This window comes from Malaya genurostris, chromosome 3 (assembly GCF_030247185.1).
Source record: "Malaya genurostris strain Urasoe2022 chromosome 3, Malgen_1.1, whole genome shotgun sequence".
Taxonomy (NCBI): Eukaryota; Metazoa; Arthropoda; class Insecta; order Diptera; family Culicidae; genus Malaya; species Malaya genurostris.
The window spans coordinates 127,985,459-127,994,095 of record NC_080572.1 but is presented as its reverse complement, the minus strand read 5'-3'; positions in this window follow the sequence as shown (position 1 = coordinate 127,994,095).

Genomic DNA, 8,637 nt, shown 5'->3' with positions numbered 1-8,637 from the left:
CAACCTTCAAAAGATACGTGTATAAATTTGACAGCTGTCTGATTATTAGTTTGTGAGATATTGCATTTTGAGTGAAGCTACTTTTGTTATTGTGAAAAAAATGGAAAAAAAGGAATTTCGTGTGTTGATGAAATACTACTTTTTGATGAAAAAAGGCGGGTGGGTAATGTCAGAGACATAACTGGATGTCGTGAATACGAAAACAACTGACATGTTCCTTAACACTTCCGAATATCAATTGTATGAATTATGCACGCATTCCCCTTTTTCACATTTTTCGCAAAAATAAAGAAAGCTTCACTAGATCTCGATTACTGTGAATTTCACACAGCGAAAAGTGCACAAATCTAAGCAAACTGTTCTTGATTTGCAGTAAACTGAGGATATTTCCCTACGATTTGCGAACAACAAATCCTAATAGTTCTTTAGAAAAATTTTAGAGCCATTAGAACGGCTGATATTGTGCAATGCTCTCCACCGTTGTTTTTTTCCCAATGCTAATGACTGGCAGCTGTGACGTAATCGCTCTTGTCGAAAGCGTGCAGACGACACAAAACACATCTGCTCGCAGTGGCGATTGAATCCAAACTGATTGAATTTTTGTTAAGAGATTTCCTTTTATGTGATTTCGTTTGTAGCTTTCTCACTAATGGGACCGCCCGGCTATAAAAATAGCAGCATACAGAATTTTATTGTCGATTATTTCATTTCGGATTTGCATAATTTATTGAAAGAAACTATCAATATGCTGTAGGGATTCGTTTCTAGCATTCACAAGGACCAAATTGAGGAACTCACTGCGATATTCACCACTTTTCGGAACATTTTTCCCGGACGATTTGTTGTACAGCAGCAGATATTTTGTTCTCTTCCTTAGAACGCGTTCTGACATGGTGTTGACATGGAGCAAATGAGACAGGTTTTTCAATAGTGTACTATTGAAATACTTCAATGCTTTTGCTATACACGTTTAAATTGAAAAATTTCTTTTCTATTGGTAGTTAGATTATATAAATCCTTTCACAGATCACTGAGCTATGAGCTTTAAAAATACGAGAAAGGCAAACGCGCCTTATGAATTATCCTTTTTGATACTCGTTTATACCAAACATTTCAGAAAAGTTTAATTTTGAATTATTTGAGACTATGTCACAAAACTGAAAATTTTATCATAAAATTGTGATCATATTTCCATGTCGGTATGTCGCAAGAATTATGTTGATTCATTAGATACAACAATAGATATTCACGATCAAAAACTTATCACTCTCTCAGAGGGTAAATTTTGAAAAGGCACCCCTTAGTAAAGTAAGCCGTATTCACGACAAAAATGGGTTGGATAGAGGTACAGTAAAGTAAATTCCGCATAATTCTTTAGGAGTATTATTATGGTTTTAAGAAGAACCGAATAGAAGTCTGGAATAGAGAACTGGACCCTGAGTTCAAGACCGTGTCATTTAGATCCAATAACAGACAGACTCATTTAGATCCAATAACAGACTCAGAATCCAGTTTCAGTCGCTGCTGGTTCTCGCCTCGATGGCCAGCAAGCGAATGAGAGATGCAACCTGAGCGTTTGAGGCTTTTAACCACGCAGAAGGTGCATTCTCCGTCGCTGCTGATTAACTCTCGCTGCTGCTGCTGGTTAAGGTCCTCTCGCCTCGATGGCCAGCAAGCGAATGAGAGATGCGACCTGAGCGTTTGAGGCTTTTAACCACGCAGAAGGTGCATTATCTCTCGCTGCTGGTTGAAAGTTTAACTCCCGCTGCTGCTGCTGGTTGATGATTCCACTCCCACGGCGTCTGCTTCCATCGAACGCACGAAAAGAAATGATCGATTTTCGACCACGGTTCCCCTTTTATACGCATTCAGTTGAAGATATATGCCTGACTACCTCAAAATCGTCGTCCTTGCGCGAAAAACCCAAGCAAAAGTAAAGAGTTTTCCGCGTTGTTTTCAAATTTTAAGAAAACTTAATTTTTGACTTGTTTGTGGTTATCGCACACTGTTCAAAATATTATCCTGAATTCCTGATCATATTTTTGATGAAATGGTGAAAGAATTATGTTGCTACCATTAATACAAGCCGAGATATTCGCGATTAAGTTCTGCCCATTCTTCCATATGGCTAATTTTGAAAAGGCGCCGCATAGTAAAGTAAGTCGTATTCACGACAAAAAGTGCCGCCGATACCAAAAAATTGCTTGATGAGTGTTATCCAGACTCTGCACCGGGCGAAGCAACGATTCGTAAGTGGTTTGCAAAATTTCGTACTGGTCATATGAGCACCGAAGACGATGAACGCAGTGGACGTCCAAAAGAGGCTGTTACCGATGAAAACGTGAAAAAAATCCACAAAATGATTTTCAATGACCGTAAAGTGAAGTTGATCGAGATAGCTGACACGAATATTTGGATATGAGAAAGCTTTGTGCAAAATGGGTGCCGCGTGAGCTCACAATCGATCAAAAACAACAACGAATTGATGATTCTGAGCAGTGTTTGGAGCTGTTATATCGAAATAAAACCGATTTTTTTCGTCGATATATAACAATGGACGAAACATGGCTCCATCACTTCACTCCGGAGTTCAATCGACAGTCAGCTGAGTGGACTGCACGCGATGAACCGAACCCAAAGCGTGGAAAGACTCAACAATCGGCCGGTAAGGTTATGGCGTCTGTATTTTCGGATTCGCATGGTATATTTTTCATCGACTACCTTGAAAAGAGAAAAACCATCAACAGTGACTATTATATAGCGTTATTAGAGCGTTTGAAGGACGAAATTTCAAAAAAATGGCCTCATTTGAATAAGAAAAAAGTCTTGTTTCATCAAGACAATGCACCGTGTCACAAGTCGATAAAAACCATGCTGAAATTGAACGAATTGGGCTTCGAATTGCTCCCTCATCCACCGTATTCTCCAGATTTGGCCCCCAGTGACTTTTTCCTGTTCTCAGACCTCAAGAGAATGCTCGGTGGTAAAAAAATTAAAAGCAATGAAGAGGTAGTCGCTGAAACTGAGGCCTATTTTGCGGCAAAGGACAAATCGTACTACAAAAATGGTATCGAAAAGTTGGAAGATCGCTATAATCGCTGTATCGCCTCTGATGGCAATTATGTTGAATAATAAAAACGAATTTTGGCAAAAAAATGTGTGTTTCTATTAAACGATACGAACTTTTCAGCCGACCTGTTATTAATTATATAATTAAAACTGAAAACAGTGTCAAACTTTTTCGAGGCACTTCAATGAGTGCAATAAAGAACGAGATAATTTACTGTTAATTAAATTACATTTTTTGTGTTAAATAATAAAAATATCAAAAATCGTCCTTACACAAAGTACACAATAATTGATATAAAAAACATACAATCAATGTAAAATAAGTTATACGGATTTATACTGATTTTCTTCTCTTTACCACCACCCCGATACTAGATGGAATACGGAAATTCAGCGCGCACGATCTGGCATCGCTGTCCCGGAACCCGCGCATGGAAGGTTGCCGACATCGACCGTGAAACGTTGAGTGCAGCTCTCGCACTGGAGAACCACACAGCGAACTTAGATGGGGAAGAGTTGGTTGCTGTCCGGGCGTGCGACGCAGTTGCTGTCCGGGCGTTGCTGTCCGGGCGTGGAAGGCACGGCAACAGACGACCGGTCTACTGGTGGAACGAGCGAGCTGCAGACCTTCGAGCGACCTGCTTAAGGGCCAGGAGAAGTATGCAAAGACCAGCAGAAGTATGCAAGAGCTGTAAGAAACGAAGCGTTCAAAGCGCCCAAGCTTGCTCTGAACAAGGCTATTTGCGTAAGCAAAAAAGCCTCCTTTGATAATCTGTGTCAGTGTGACTCATGGGGTGATGCCTACAGGATGGTTATGGCCAAAACGAGAGGGACACTAGCACCCCCTGAAGGAGATCATAGGAGTCCTCTTCCCGCTCCACGAGACGTCCCCGTGGCCGTCAACGCCGCTACCAGCAAACGATGTTAGCAGAGTGACGAACGAAGAGTTGTTGTCAGTCTCCAAACCGTACATGTTCAGAGAGGTCATGCAGAGATGTCTGGACGAGCGCACGTTCTCGGACATTTGGGAAAGGCAGAGATCGGTACTGTTACCGAAACCTGGGAAACCTCCTGGGGACCCGTCGGCATATAGACCAATCTGCCTGATTGACACCATAGGGAACCTCCAGGAGAGAATCATCCTGAACAGGCTAACCCCGTTCATAGAGGAGACGGGTGGACTGTCTAACGAACAATACGGGTTCCGCAAAGGCAGGTTAAAAATAAAATCGGTGGTAGCCACCGCGGAGGTCGCTATTCAACCCAAGTGGCGTGGAATTCGCTACTGCGAGGTAGTATGGCTAGACGTCAAAAATGCGTTCAATAGTGCTTGTTGGACGGATATCGCTGACTCTCTCCTTCGACAGCTGACTCTCTCCTTCGCTGACTCTCTCCTTTGAATAGCGATTACGACGCTCTCGCGAATGATGGCCAATAGCTCACCGGTGCGTTCTAGCAAACGCAGGTTACTGGCAGGAGTGGCAGTTTCAATCCTTAGGTACGGCATCCCGGTATGGCGTCGGCACTCCGGGTGGAACGCAACACAAAATTGCTGAAGATCATGCACAGACTGATGTGTCTTCGCGTGATCAGTGCGTACCGTACGGTATCTGGAGACACAGCCTGCGAGTTGGCGTACATGATGCCTATTGGACTGTTCATCAAGGAGGACGCAGAGTGCTACGATATGCGGAGGGACAGGAACGACCTACGCGAGTGGCAAAGGAAATGGGACAGCTCAACCAAGGGCAGGTGGGCACACTTCCGGTTCCGGTATTACAATGCGATTAGTGAAAAGTTTCAATTTCAAGAGTATTTTTTCACAAGCGATGGCGAAACGAGGAGCACATTTTTATTAAACTTGCTACTAAATTCATCTCGTTGGCAGATCTTGTTACTTTGGGACTACCAGTCCCCGGTTTCCACTTCCGAAAGCACCGATAATAGTAAAGAAAATCTTCGAAAATGGAGCTCACTTCGATTTCTCAGCGACGGTTAAACCGATTTTCACGAATAATGATACAAATTGAAGCTCACATTATCTTTAAAAATACTTTGGAATTTCATCCAGATCCGACTTCCAGTTCCGAAATTATAGGGCATTCAAATTGTCATTCAATATGACGATGAAAATCTAGTACGCGACGGTACATGCGGCTTTGCTTCGTTCGCAGCGTGCTTTGTTCAATTTCTATTCAATTTGCCACGTTTAAATTTATATTTTTTAGGTGAAAAAAATGTAAATTCTAAATCTTTTATTTAATTTGTACATACTTGTTAGTGTTATTACAAAATCGTGATAACGATGCTTTTCTATAAAAGTACACTTATTGCCTTTCTCATATAGAAAGTTTATACAATCACTTGAAAAATTGACTAGTATAAATGGCTAAGTGTTCTATATCATTCGACACAGTTCATTGAGCTGAACAATGTATGTGTCTGTGTGTGAGTATGTGTCAAATAATGTCACTCGTGAATTAAAAAATCTCGTAGTCACATAGGTTGCTATTGAATTTCGCACCGTCAATTAAAGCGACGAAGAGTAAAATTCTTCTAGATTTGGCTTAAAAATGATTCAATTTGTAGGCTATATTAGTTACTTACTAAACGAACCGATTTCCGATTCCAGAACTATAAGGTAAAGAGTGTTTAATCATTTAGTGCGACTATGCAAAATAAAAAAAAATCTTATTAACTTGACATAACTGTTTGCAATTTGAAAAGTTTATGTTAGTTTCTTATTTTATTCAAGATTGAAAAAACAATTCCTTCACGAAATCTTCTGGTGATATTTTTGAAAATATAAGTAATATGGGAAAGGCATCATTACACCACTAGGTGGATAAAATTTTTTTTTTCATTTAACGACGATCGATGACGATACCAAAAAATCTTTAAAGTTGGGCTCAAAACTATTCCAATTTATTCGTCATGAATTAAGTCCATACGAACCGTTTTGGGTTACGCTGGTCCCTTAATACCGGTTCCGGAAGTACCGCAAATAATCACCAAGAACTCTGAAGTGGAACTAACTTCGACATCTCATGGAATGCTTAATCGATTGTCTCACGTTCAGTTTTATGCAATTTTTCTTATTGATTCGACTTGCAGTTCCGAAATTGAAGGTTAATGAGTGATTGAAATTTCAAACTGTCATCTAGAACGACGGTCATTAAAATAATTTCTTGAAAACTAGAAGCACCGAATATATTCATGCAAAAAACACATGCGGATTGATTAAAAAAAAACGTGATTAATCCACCTAGCAGTGAGATGATAAATTTTTTTATCATTCGCATCATGACATTTTTCTAATGTCCGTCGTTTTAAGTGCAATTTAAACATTCCATGATATGTCGAAGTAATTTACACTTTAGAGTTTACGGTAATTTAATGTACTTTCAGAGCCGGTATCCAAACCGAGCCATATGACGAATAAATTGCAATATTTTTGAGTCCAACTTTAAAGCTTATCGGGATTGTCATCTTCTATATCGTTTAGAATTTCAAAAATTTATCCTCCTACAATTCCAGAATCGGAAGTCAGAATTGGATAAAATTGGATTTATTTTAATTTGAATTTTTGTGTTTGAAATTCAATTTGGCTTTTTTTGAGAAAACGATTGAGCTTTGAGAAATGATTCGATACTAGAACCGGAATTCGAAATTCGGTGTAGCCGAAGTCAGACAAATTCACCTGAGTAGCTGTATAGCTGAATACAACCAAAAATGAAATAAGTTTATTTGGTTATCGACTATCCAAATCTGCAAACCCAATAAACCTGATTAATTTATGTGAAATAGACATTTTTATACTAATCACCCTGTATCCCCGAAACCGGAAGTTGGATCTGACTGAAAAGCAAGATGTCTTGTAGAATCTAAAAACTTTTCATTTGAATCTTAGATAATTCATAGACTTCATTTGAATCTTAAAACGGTTCAGCCATTTACGAGAAAAATAAGTTACACAATTTTAATTTCGTTTCATACGTCCTCCTGTAGCTCCGGAACCAGCGGTCGGAACCAAACGTATATTACGACTTTTCATATAAATCTGAGTTTGTAGAAAACGGTTGAGTCATCTCCGAGAAAATTTAGTGAAATTATTTGTCACACACGCATTTACTGATCTCGACGAACTGATTCGAATGGTATATGGGTGTTATGTTCTTCCAGCATTTATTGCTGTAAGTAGTTTAAATCAATATAATTATGGAATTGTTATCAACTCGAACATGCTGCCATCATCTAGTTTATTTATGTCTTATTCGAACAATTATGTTGCCAAAAACGATCCGTGTTAAAATCGGTCCGAGGTAAAATATTATGCTGTACACAATCTTTTGAGTACTTAGAAACAAATGTATGTGACAGTATAAAAAATCGTGTTTTATGTTGCTTCCAAGTATTTCTTTGCCAGACAGCGCTCAAAACTTCTACTGCTGGAATAGGGGAAAAGTCGCTTACACAAAAATTTCGATATCTCCGTTAAAAATGGACGGATTTTAACAAACTACATATGGCTTGTTGGATAGGTATTACCGTGCGGAATCTGAGTCTGAAAATATATTCTGTTTTCAAGGTCAATTGTGACAGATACTGTCAAAAAACTGAAAATTTTGACATAAAACTTCGTATAACTCAAAAAGTAAACATCCGATCTTAAAATCATTCAATAGCGTTCTGGGTGACGGGGAGACCTTTCATTTGCGACCATTTTGATCAAAATCGGTCCAGCCATCTCTGAGATCTCGAACTCTTAGTTGACAACACACATACAGACACACACACACACATACACACACGGACATTTGCTCAGTTCGTCGAGCTGAATCGATTGGTATCTAACTTCGGAAAATTTTTCTAAAGTTTGAACGAATTCTATACCTATTTTTTATATTTATAAAAAAAGATAAAAAGGTATCATCTCACTCCTAGGTGGATAGGCACGTTTTTGTCTATGAGATGACTACTGGAGCTCAGATGACAGGGGGTACCGTTACCTGAGAAGATTTCTCGCTTGTACTCTGACAGGGCTGCTTCGATTTGCTGCTAATATCATTCCCGCTCTAGGTTTGCTAATGTCAGTCACCAGTTCGGCATAGTTTCTCGCGCCCACTCTGCCTTCGGCCTTATAGTAGCGTTAGTAGTTCACATTAGCGCTGATATCAAGTACTATACGGATATACTTGATATCTGATGATATCATATGCGATATCACTTAATATCCCATACAAGTTGATGTCAACGCGTATCACAACTTTGGCATGATATCCGGGATATCGTGTATAGGATATCATATCGAGTTGTCAAAAATCGCAACTAGCAACACGGACAATGGCATTGAACGCACTCATTCATGAACGTCACTTTGAAAGTGACAATAGCGGCCCTTACACGAGTCATTAAAAATATCATTACTAAAAAATAATATCATTTTAATGAACGTGTATGGTGCAGTAATAAAGAGATTTCTATAAAATTTGAAATACATCATTACCTAGTACTCATTAAAAAATTACAAAAATAATTCACGTGTAAGGGCCGCTAATAAACAATCAT